General features: G+C 40.5%; 1 pseudogene; it reads left to right on the forward strand.

Annotated features, from left to right (window-relative positions):
• The first annotated feature begins 468 nt into the window (after positions 1-468).
• LOC112861689 (elongation factor 1-alpha 1 pseudogene) lies at positions 469-2118 on the forward strand (annotated as a pseudogene).
• Positions 2119-12158: the final 10040 nt, after the last annotated feature.

Raw genomic sequence — 12158 nt, forward strand, 5'->3', positions numbered from 1 at the left:
AGCATCCGACTTCGGCTCAGGTCATGATCTCACAGTTTCTGAGTTCGAGCCCCACGTCAGGCTCTGTGCTGACAGCTCGGAGCCTGGATCCTGCTTCAGATTCTGTGTCTCCCTATCTCTCTGTTCTCCCCCTGCTCACATGCTGTATCTTTCTCAAAAATAAGACTAAAAAATTTTTTTAAAGGAAAAAGAGACAGAGAGAGAGAGAGAATATTAATCTCTGAATGTTGAGTTGAGAAGAGTATTTTGAGGTTTTTTGTTTGTTTTTTGTTTTGTAACAGAGATTAGACATTCCTAGTGTTAATTCATTTCCTTTTAGAGTGTTAGTCAAGCCCCTACTAAGGGCAGCCCCTGTACTTGTCTCCCATAATCCTCCACTTCTGGCACTCAGGGACATCACAACTGCACTCTCTCATATTTGCAACAAGATTTTTCTCGATCAACAAAATTCCAGCTTCTTCACAATGGGTTTGCCCCCAGAACACAGGTGTTATGAACACCACTGCTAAACCTAAACCAAAATGGGAAAGCAAGAGACTCCTATCAACATCGTCATCATTGGACACGTAGATGCAGGCAAGTCTACCACTACTGGTCATCTGATCTCTAAATGTGGTGGGATCGACAAAAGAACTATCGAAAAATTTGAGAAGGAGGCTGCTGAGATGGGACAGGGCTCCTTCAAGTATGCCTGGGTCTTGGATAAACTGAAAGCTGAACGTGAACGTGGTATCACCACTGATACCTCCCTGTGGAAATTCGAGACCAGCAAGTACTATGTGACACTGATGCCCCAGGACACAGAGACTTTGTCAAAAATATGATTACAGGCACATCTCAGGCTGACTGCTGTCCTGATCATTGCTGCTGGTATTGGCGAATTTGAAGCAGGTTGTCCAAGAAAGTGCTGACCCGTGAGCATGACCCATGAGCCCTTCTGGCTTACACACTGGGTGTAAAACAGCTTATTGTCGGTGTTAACAAAATGGATTCCACTGAGCCCCTCTACAGCCAGAAGAGATACGAGGAAATCATTAAGGAAGTCGGCACCTACATTAAGAAAATTGGCTACAACTCTGACACCGTAGCATTTGTGCCCATTTCTGGTTGGAATGGCGACAACACGCTGGAGCCAAGTGCTCACATGCATTGGTTCAAGGGATGAAAAGACACCTGTAAAGATGGCAATGGCGGTGGAACCACACCGCTTGATTTTATTCCGCCACCTACTCATCCAACTGACAAGCCCTTGCGTCTGCCCCTCCAGGATGTCTACAAAATTGGTGGTATTGGTACTGTCCCTGTGGGTTGAGTGGAGACTGGTGTTCTTAAGCCAGACGTGGTGGCCACTTTTGCTCCAGTCAGTGTTATAGCTGAAGTAAATTCTGTTGAAATGCACCATGAAGCTTTGAGTGAGCCTCTACTTGGGGCCAACGTGGGCTTCAATGTCAAGAACGTATCTGTCAAAGATGTTCGTCGTGGCAATGTGGCTGCTGATAGCAAAAATGACCCACCAATGGAAGCAGCTGGTTCAGGATAATCACAGCTCAGGTGATTATCCTGAACCATCCAGGCCAAATTAGTGCCGGATACACCTGTGCTGGACTGTCACACAGTTCACACTGCCGGCAAGTTAGCTGAGCTGAAGGAGATTGACCGTCATTCTGGAAAAAAGCTGGAAGATGGTCCCAAATTCTTGAAATCTGCTGATGCTGCCATCATTGATATGGTTCCTGGCAAGCCCATGTGTGTTGAGAGCTTCTCTGACTACCCTCCTCTGGAACATTTTGCTGTTCGTGACATGAGACAGACGGTTGCTGTGGGTGTCATCAAAGCAGTGGACAAGAAGGCAGCTGGACCTGGCAAGGTCAACAAATCTGCCCAGAAAGCTCAGAAGGCTACTTAACTGCCCCCAATACCTGCCACCCCAGTCTTAATCAGTGGCGGAAGAAGGGTCTCAGAACTGTTTGTGTCAATTGGCCATTTAAGTTTAATAGTAAAAGACTGGTTAATGGTAACAATGCATTGTAAAACCTTCAGAAGGAAAGGAGAATGTTTTTTGGACCATTTGTTTTTTTGTGTGTGTGGCAGTTTTAAGTTATTAGTTTTTAAACTCAGTGCTTTTTAATTTTTTTTAATTTTTGTTTACCTTTGAGAGAGAGAGAGCAAGCATAAGCAGGGGAGAGGGAGAGAGAGAGAGCAAGCACAAGCAGGGGAGAGGGAGAGAGAGAGAGCAAGCACAAGCAGGGGAGAGGGAGACACAGAATCTGTAGCAGGCTCCAGGCTCTGAGCTGTCAGCACAGAGCCCAACATGGGGCTTGAACCCATGAACCAGGAGGTCATGACCTGAGCCGAAGTCGGATGTTTAACCAACTGAGCCACCCAGGCACCCCTAAAATCAGTACTTTTTAATGGAAACAACTTTGACCAAAAATCTGTCACAGAATTTTGAGACCCATTAAAACAAAAGTTTAATGAAAAAAAAATCCATTAACGCATTAAATGTTTAATCTCATTTAAAAAAGGGGAAAAACCCACCCTTTTAACTCCTTACTTCTTTATCTTCCACACCATTTTACTCATTTTCTTTATAGCAGAATTCCTCAAAATACTTGTGTATTTTTCCAGTCTCTGATTCCTTGCTTCTCAATCTATTTTAAATTCTCTCCAATCAGACTTTCAAAATCACTCCAATTAACTGAAATGACTATTGTCAGGGTAGTCGATGGGCTCTCCAAATCCGTCATCCAATCTCTGTCCTCCTCTTCCATGGCTCATCAGCTTTTGGCATATATAATTCCTTCCTTCTTGATACATTTCCTTCACTTGCCATGCAAGACATTTGCAAGGAACTGGCTTTACACATTTGCTCCACCGCATTCTCCTTTCTAGCTCCTAATCTTTGGAGTTCTTGCTGTTGTTTAAGGAATGGCCCAGCATAGTTCCTGAACATTTTCTCTCGTCTACCAAAACTCTCTCCTTCAGTGAGCTAATCTAGGCTCATTTCTGGACTTATGACTGTTAGGCAAAAATTTTTACTGTCAACCAATCATTTATGTTCTCCCTCAAATTGCCCAGACCCCTCTCAGTTACGTGAGTCTATTGGGTTGACCATCATCAACAGGAATGTCTATCTCTTTTAGGCAAAGCATCTAAGAGTTGGTCTGAGATCTTCCCGCTCATGATGGTGGTGATACCTGGTGACAGTGACGGCCTCATATTGGAAGAGTGGAGTTCTGGGATGGAACTGACTTTAATGTCCGAATCCAGTGCTTGGAAATGAGCTGCTCCAAGAAGAGTGTTTGGATAACAGACCTTGAACAAGAAATAATGCTTTTTTTTTTTTCTTTAAGCACAGGGTCAGCAAATTTTTTTGTGTGCAAAATGACAGATGATAAATATTTTAAGCTTACAGCCATACCATCTCTGTTGCGGGTATCGATTCTACCATTACAGAGAGAAAGCAGCCATACATAAACTGTAAATAGGTGTGGCTGTGGTCCCAATAAAATCACACTTACCAAAAAGGGTGGTGGCTAAGTTTGGCCTATGGACCATTGTTTGCTGAGCTCTGGTTTAAGCCAGTAAGATATGGGGGTTTCCTTGCTATCATAGCATATAGCTTGGTCTATACTGATTAACACAACTTTCAGATTTATGTGGTCATTCCAGACCTCCAGGCACACATATGATTGCCATAGGGTCTTAACTGCTTTCCTCCATTGTATTTTGTTTTTACCCTTTTCTCTCCTTCAAAGGTCAGTATCATATTATCAAAACATAAACTCGAACATGCCACTCTTTTGCTCAAAATTCTTCAATCGCTTTCTATTTAACAAATGTCTAAAATTCTTACAATAGCCTGGAAATAGGGTAACCATTCATTCCAGTTTGCTAGGGCAGTGCTTAGATATAATCATTAGGCTTATCTCCTTTCACTTTCAAAAGTGTGATGGGTTATATTAAACATAAATTTATAAAGGGGGTTGTGCCTGGGTGGCTCAGTCGGTTAAGCATCTGACTTGATATCAGCTCAGGTCATGATCCCATGGTTCGTAGGATTGAGCCCCACATCAGGCACCATGCTCGCAGTGCAGAACCTTCTTGGGATTCTCTCTCTCCCTCAACTCATGCTACCTTTCTCTCTCAAAATAAATAAACACTTTTTAAAAAGTATGAGGATTTAGCCCTGTAACACCTCAATAACCTCATTTACTGCTATTTTCTAATCTTTCATACTGTGCCAGCCATATTGGCCTCCTGGCTATTTCTTGAACACACAAGACACCATTCAATTTTAGGACTTTTTATATATGCTATTCCCATTTTTTTGTATGTTCTTCCCCAGAAATACACTTAGATTCCTCATTATCTTTGCATCCTTCCATAAATGACACTTTCTAAATGTGGCCTTCTCAACTATCTTGTTATAAATTGTACACCATCCACTAATCCACTTTCTATACACCTCCCTTAAGTACTGTTCACCATAACACTTACAACTATCTATGACATATAAGATTGATATGCTGTCCGTACATAACTCATTTACTGAGAATCTTTTCACACCAGAATATACCCTCGATGAAGACAGCTTACCTCCTCAAGCCTACATCAATGGCTTTATATAGATGTCCTACAAACACCGTTTCAATGAATAACATCTAGAATGAAAGTAGCTAAGTCTTAAAAGAGGGATTGTCTCTCTTCAACTTCAGTTGCATTCAACTGACTGGGATAATTTATGTTGTAACCTGAATCTCCTAGAACAGAGACTCAGGGAAGCATGAAGTAACAATACTTCATATGGAAGGTCTAATCTTCATTAATAATGAGGAAAGAATCAAGTGAATGAGAATATTATGAGAAGCCATGCATGGTGATGTCCTACAGTGTTCTCCATTGCTTTGCAAAGAGCTGCTTAAAGACCCAGAGGACTGTTTCATAGGTGATTTTGCTCAGCATATGGAACATCTCCTGAAAGGCCAAATGGAGAAAACTTACCTTGGCTCAAATCTATTAGAGGGAGAAAGGAAGCAAATTGATCTACTCTGCTCGCTCGTATCTCATGTTTCCCTTTGGTCAAAGTTAGCTGCTTGGGGATTTAATGCCCCTGAACTTTCTGGTTGCATTATTTGGTTCTTCTGAAACTGCTTGAAAAGTCAGATCTTAAATCCTGTGGTGTGGTATTTTATTTAAATTTGTTAGTATTTCAAGGAGCCAAAGACACAAGTCTGGTTGGCCTCAGGCAGAGAAACTGTGTAGACCTAGAGAAGGTTAGGAGGTCAGGGTAGCTGCTGAGAAGGAGCAAGAGGTTGAGTGTCCAGGAGTCAGGGAAGTCAGAGGAAATTTGAACAGTACCTAGGATGTGTTTTTTTATAGCCCACTTTTTAAAAAATGGACACATCCATATTTCATGGCCACAATGACTACATACATTTCTCTTTTCCAGGAAAACACATGTATTGATTTTGTTTTGTTCCTTTTAATTAGCAATATAATGTTAGCTTGTGGATAGATTAGGTAGCTGCCTAGAATGAATGATCAGCTTTGAATAACAAATTATTAAAGATCTGCTAAACATATAAGAGAAAGTGTTGCATGCTTAGAATCTAACCTGTGAAGAAATCCCACAAAACTTGAAAACTAATTTGCACAAGCTGCTCTAACAATGGCTAAATTGTGAATTATGAGTGTGGTCAGCTGGATAGTAAATAACCGACTTCTATTACCAACAACTCACAGGATATACAATCGCCAATGACAATGATTCACCCTCCCAGAGAAAGTTGAGGTTCTGTCTTCATAACGATAGTGGTGGAACTGAAGATGTGCAATGAGTAATACTGACTTCTTCAGAGGTAAATGTAGCTTAGAACATAAGAGAGAACAAATTCCTTCCTTAGTTTTTGGAAAGCATGCTATCTAAGCTGCTTTCAGGGGCATGCATGCTAGATTTCTCCCCATAAAGTAAAAGAGAATCTGCTTTTGCATTTCAAATTACCATGCAGAGCTACCATTAACTTCCTCATTTCAACACAACTATGGACATAGAACTGACCTAAGAAGAAATGACCAGACAGCTAGATGGTTGAATATGCAAGTTCCCCTTAAACATGTTAAGTCCCAACAGTAATGTTCCAACTTTGGAAATCTAGGCCTATTCAGTAAACAAAATATTCCCTAACACCCCTACTTGTGAATTAAAAACATAGTATTTTAGGGATGTATGAAGGATTGGTCTCCATGTTTTGAAGTCATGACTCAGTACCGATCACTCCATTGTTGACACAGGAAGAGACCCTAAACTTAAACCTGCAAGTATATTTCATGAGATCGCTACTTAAGCTAGTTTTTCAGTAACTTTGGGCATCAAAAGGAGAGTTTTACACAGTTTAGCTCTACTTTGGGTACTCTGGTAAGTGCAGTTACTAAGTGTTCGTGACACTATCTCATGATTTCAAAGTTAAATATCAAATTAGGAAGTATCATCTAATTTTTTTTAAAGATGCAACTATTTAGAAACAAAAATTAGAACTTCTTCCTTAACCTTTAATTAAGTTTCTTTTATTGTCCTTAAGAAATGATATGACTAGGATTTCTTTGTTATATCATTTAGTAGTAATTTAATAATACTATTCATTTAGTAGTTATTACATTTAATTTATGGCTATTAAAGTAATACCTTGATAAAGAATAATAAGTAAACTTTTATCCACCTGATATACAAACCAGAATGCATTTATCAAGATTTTCTCACTGAGAACATTTCAACACAAATGATACCTACTAAACTAACAATATTGGAACAGAAATAAGTTAAGAAATGAATGGTCCTAAAGGCTTGCAGAATTACTGTCCCTTGCTCAAAATTTCTCTTTCCTGGTTTTTCTATCAGTTGGGATTTCTGCTGAGTTTTCCTAGGTACATTTCCAATAATGAAAAAGTCTCAATTTAATAGCTTTGGAAATAGAGTAATATTTTGTCCATTAACAGGAAAGCATTTTCTTCTTAATAAGGAATAGACTAATGACTGAAAAAAGAAGATGACAAAGTCAAACTGAAAATAAAGGCCAGGTCTTCAAAAAAATAGTAAAATAAAATAAAGTAAAATAAAAAACCCTGATGAGGTAGGGCATGACCATAAGTCCAGCTTGGGTATATATATACTTTGGAAGATCACGGTCAAGCTACAGGATGGCAGAAAAGGGCACATGTCACCTTTTACTACCCGTTTACATATTTTACATATGTGATCTGATACGGCCTTCCCAACAACCTGATCAGGATTATTTCCTTCAATATCACACAAAGAAACAGATTCAAAAGGTTGGGAAACTTTCCCCAAATCACACACATCAAGAGTTCTCAAACTTCTGAGTGCAGTAGAATCACTTGTAGAGCTATTTAAGTACCAAGTATCATAGTTCCATCACATAAACTTCCAGTTAAGTGTTTAGTCTGACATTCTCATAATCTCTCCACTGTTTACTCTGAGTGTGAGGAACACGGACTTGACAACAAGCAGAAGAGCCACAATTCAAGAACTAATTCTCAACCAAAACCAGTATTGCACAGGAAATAAAATTGGTACGGTTTATACTAATCGGTGCCCCTTTTTTCCTGCTCATTTGAACATTAACATTAGACAAGACATTAATTAACTTTGGACACAGGAATTTCCCTTGCCTTGAAATGAAAGACAAAGTCCTGAGTTCTAGGACTTATTTTAGGATTTTGTTCTACAGATACACTAACTATACTAATTACTTTGGTTGCTGCTTTCCTCTACATTTAAATTTAGCTAGTTCCAAAGTTTTGTCTGGTAGCAATATTGGAAACAAATGGAAAATATGGCCAATGTGTTGTCCGGAGAAGTAGGAACTACCATTGATGTGATTGTCTGCACCCAGGAGGCTTCCAGGAACCGAAGCTTTGAAGTTTTATGATGTTACCTATTCCCTCATTGCACATATTGAATTCAGTTGCACATAGATTTAGAAGCATGGCTGATCTTCAACACTAATGAGTGGATGCATGGTGGTCAGGTAAATTCAATCAGAGTTTTTTTCTTTTCTCTGTAATTATTTATTATCGTTATTCCTTCCCTTTTTCAAATGAGAAAGGAGACATGAGTTTTTCAAAACATTAAAGCACTTAACCTCATGATCTCAACACTGTTCAAGCTGATTTGCAAATTTAGGTATAGTTTTGTTTGGCAAAGCTAAATCAACAAATAAAATAAGAATGGATTCATATCACATTTCTATACTAAGCTAGAAGAGAAATATTCTAAATTCTTTTTATTAAGAGGCATTAATTTGTGTTGATCTTCCTTTAAGTCAAAGACCTCATAATTATAAAATTCGGCCTTGCACTTATTTCCTATTTCAACAAGCATTTATTGGACACATTTACTAGATTTTCTATTAGGTATTTTGGGTCTTTCAAAGATGAACAAGAAATTACCCCTTTCTGCAGAAAGTTTATAATTCACCGCCTTAGGTCAATTTAGTGGAAAAGCAGTAGCACAACAATTAACTGAAAAACAAATTGTAAACACTATCTCACAATACCTATAACATGGATCTAAGACAATTGATAAATCCATTTCACCATTGGAGATCAGAGCTGGGGACTAGTCAACATATTGGGCAGGGAAAGATCAGAGACAATGAAGGAACAGAGGCAAACCTAGGAGGCAAGCATGGAGACCAAGACCTAAAAAACAGGCAAGAACAGCTGGAGACAGAAGAAAGGGCAGGAACAAAGGACAATGGTGGACAAGATATTAATATGCAAATTCAAAAAGTAGAAAAGAATAATATGCATAAATAAAAGCAGATTTATCCTGAAACGTTAATACCTGAGAAACTGATGTTTGAAAAAGCTGTACTGACAAATCCCTACACAAAAGAAAGCAGAAAAATACCCCAAGTGTTTCAGGAGTTGATCATTTGATGAAGGAGTCATTTACTGTTTATTGTTGTGAACTGGTCTGCTTTCACAATTGAGTAAGACCACTGGGAAAAGCAACCGTCGGGAGACCTGGTTCTCATTCCAACCGGTCAATAGCCATCAGATGTGCCTATGTCGCAACTCCTTTGGGTCTTGGTTTCCTCCACTGTAAATTGGTGCCGGGCAAAGGACGGGCTAGGGTGGAGCTGGTGAGGAGAGATTTCAGGTTCAAAAATTCTGTGACATGGTGACACAAACATCTGGCAATGACAGAATAGGGACAGAAAGTACAGAATACCATAAGGGCATTGTATACATGCCATAGAACAGGGAAGCAGAGAAAAAGTGTATTGTGTGACACATCATGGAGGAAGATTTAAACCAGTGTAATACAGGATTCTTGCTTGTAGTGGAGGGTGGGGGGATTTGGAGGGAAAGGCATGAGGAGAAACAAAGAGACAAAATGTGTTTAGGTAATGGCAGTGCTTCAACCTGGCTTAAGAAGAGAGAAGCTATGGCGGGGGGCGGGGGGGAGAGAGAAAAATGTTAGTCAAGATCCACGGGGAGGGCAGAAGATGCATACCTCCAGCTGAGGGCTATTTACATTTTCTTTTTAACATGATCATACCTGTGATTCAGGGTGGAATCCCACATAGGTGATGCCAATGTCACCTCTTTGATTCCAGACCTGTGGCTCCCACAGCCCATCAGTCAAGGCTCGTTCCCACCAGCCTCTCTAAATCTATCTCAACACAGGCAGCTGTTACCAACACAAAAATACGAGTAGGAAACTTGAACTCTATTTTCTACTCCTTCTTCTGAGATATTAAGCTGGTAACTGACATCAAATGGAACCAGAGGTGTATCATCGGACTGGCAACCTGGGGAGCAGAAGGAAGGAAGGAAGGAGGGAAAGAAGAGATGAGACCCACTGCAGAGGCCTCGCCATCTGCAAGATGGGACAGGGGAAAAGGAGGCCACCAAGGGAACCTTGCAGGATTGGCAGTGAAATTTAGGACAAGGAGAAGACAGTTTACAAGGTAGGTGTGAGGAATGATGTGATTTAGGGCTTGCTGAATTTAGGTGTGGGCAGGGTATGTCTGATAGGACTGGACTTTGTGGTATGTGAAAGAGTCAAATGGAGTAGAAAAGCAGCAAACGCGTTTTAGACAGAAGCAAAAATACAGTCAAAGGGTGGAAATCAGCTACCATGTATAGAGAAGGGAAGCCAGTAAATTCTGAGAACACTCTTCCTAATAGAGAAGAGAAGGATGCAAGGTTGTCTAACAAGGTGGTGCTGATTACGGGACGCCTCAGTCTCTTCCTATTCTCCCGGGGCCTGACTGCCTTCCCTTCTAATCATTATATGAAGAGCGGCCAGAGAAGCAGGAGGCCCTGTTTAAACGGCGTGAAAAATCAGGGAGACACAAAAGAGCCAGCCTAAGTCAGAAGGCCAAGACAGATGCACGCAAGGGGAAGGCTCATGCACAATTCCCTAGCCCTCATTGAAGGATCTGTACTTGATAACGTGTACTGTCTGTTCAGCTATGCTTCGGTAAGATGCTCCGCACACTGTGCCAATAAAGCAGGCATCCTGTGGGACGCAGGGCCATTTTTCTGAGTGCTAGTGTTTGGGTCGTGGTTTTATATCTAATCCTCACAATGTCAAACAAACCTGTGGCTCTCTCCAACCACTCGGCAATCAGGGTGCGCCATCCCTGCCACTGGAGACAAAGTCATGACGTTCGGAAACTTGGGTTCCTCCATCCTCAACACTTCAGAAAGGAAAAGAGAGGTTCGCCACATCTGTATGAGCGCTCCCTATCAAAAAGCGGTTGTAGATCGAAGGTGGGGAAGCCGCCTTCACCCTCACCTGAATCAAACCCCCAGGCCATCCCTGGGTAATGTGGCTTGAAGCCCAGAAAAGGCAGAGCTGGTGCTACAGTTTCTGATTAACTTGAACCTCCATTCTTGCGTTTGTTTTGTTGTCAGGCCACAGAATAAAAGGACAGGAACAAATGACAACTATAACTGATGTCCATTTACCAGGTAAGGTGGGTATATGGTGATGTTCAAATGCCAGTGCACTCAACTTATTTTTGTCGTAGGTCTTTTGTTTGGGAAATACAGCCGGCAGAAAAAAACACTCATGCCATAGATCTCTATGGTTATACCTGGTGCTTCAGACATGGACGATCTGGCTTCAAAAGGTTTATAATGACAGATGTGAGGTGAACTGCCCTGATACTGATCATCCCTATGGGAGACGGACTGTAACTGGTCTCAGGGTGGAAAATGAATAAATGGGTTGGAATGCTATTTGCCAAAGCAAGGTCACCACGGCTGAATAGCAATTCAGGATGCATAACAGTCAAACAGAGACATTTGGTCCTTGGTTGTCTGTAAATTAAGGTATTAAATTTGTAAGATACTGTTTTTAATTCACAGTTTTAATATAATTGTGTTGACTCAATTGGAGTTGTTGGACATTGTAATTTCTGAGTTCTAATCTTTTTTTTTTTTTTTTTTAAGGCAGAGCAAGCATTGATTGTCCTCATTAAAGTTTGAACAGCAGCTATAAAAGCAGCATGATGGAGCCGAGTATCAGCTTAAGAAAAAAGATGAGAAATGATGGAAGCAGGCAATGGAACAGGAAGAAAGCTTAAATTGTCACACCTGTTCCAAGCACCCTCTTGGGCTATTTACTGTGGGGTAAAAGGGCTCTGCAAAATGAGCGTGTGACACGGTGAGGCATGGAGAATCACCACGCAGGATTTATCCTAAATATTCCGAAGGCAGCATGAGAGAAAGTAGAGGTTCCTTGGGGTCTGCATGCAGGACAAGGATTAGTGTAAACACGGAGAAGTGTCACAGAAGTTTAGAAACCTGGGGGGCGGGGAGGAAGCAAGAATAGAAAACAAGGGCTGGCATCTGGAAAGAACCTGAGGACTGTGAAACAAATTTTAGTTTGAATGCTTTTCTTCTCTCTCTTTGAAGCATTCTTTAAAATTTTATTTTATTATTACCTAGTGATTTGGATTTGATGTTTTTCACCTAAAAGAAAATCCCTGAATTACCAAGTGAAATCCTAACAGTTGTGGTCCACTGTGTTACTATGCACTTAGTCACATAATAAGTCAATAGTCTAGGATGGATGGAATATTCCAGTTTATAATAACTTAGGGGTCTCATGGACAGTT

Source organism: Puma concolor, chromosome A1, assembly GCF_028749965.1.
Source record: "Puma concolor isolate L17-30 chromosome A1, mPumCon1.1.hap2, whole genome shotgun sequence".
NCBI classification, from domain to species: Eukaryota; Metazoa; Chordata; class Mammalia; order Carnivora; family Felidae; genus Puma; species Puma concolor.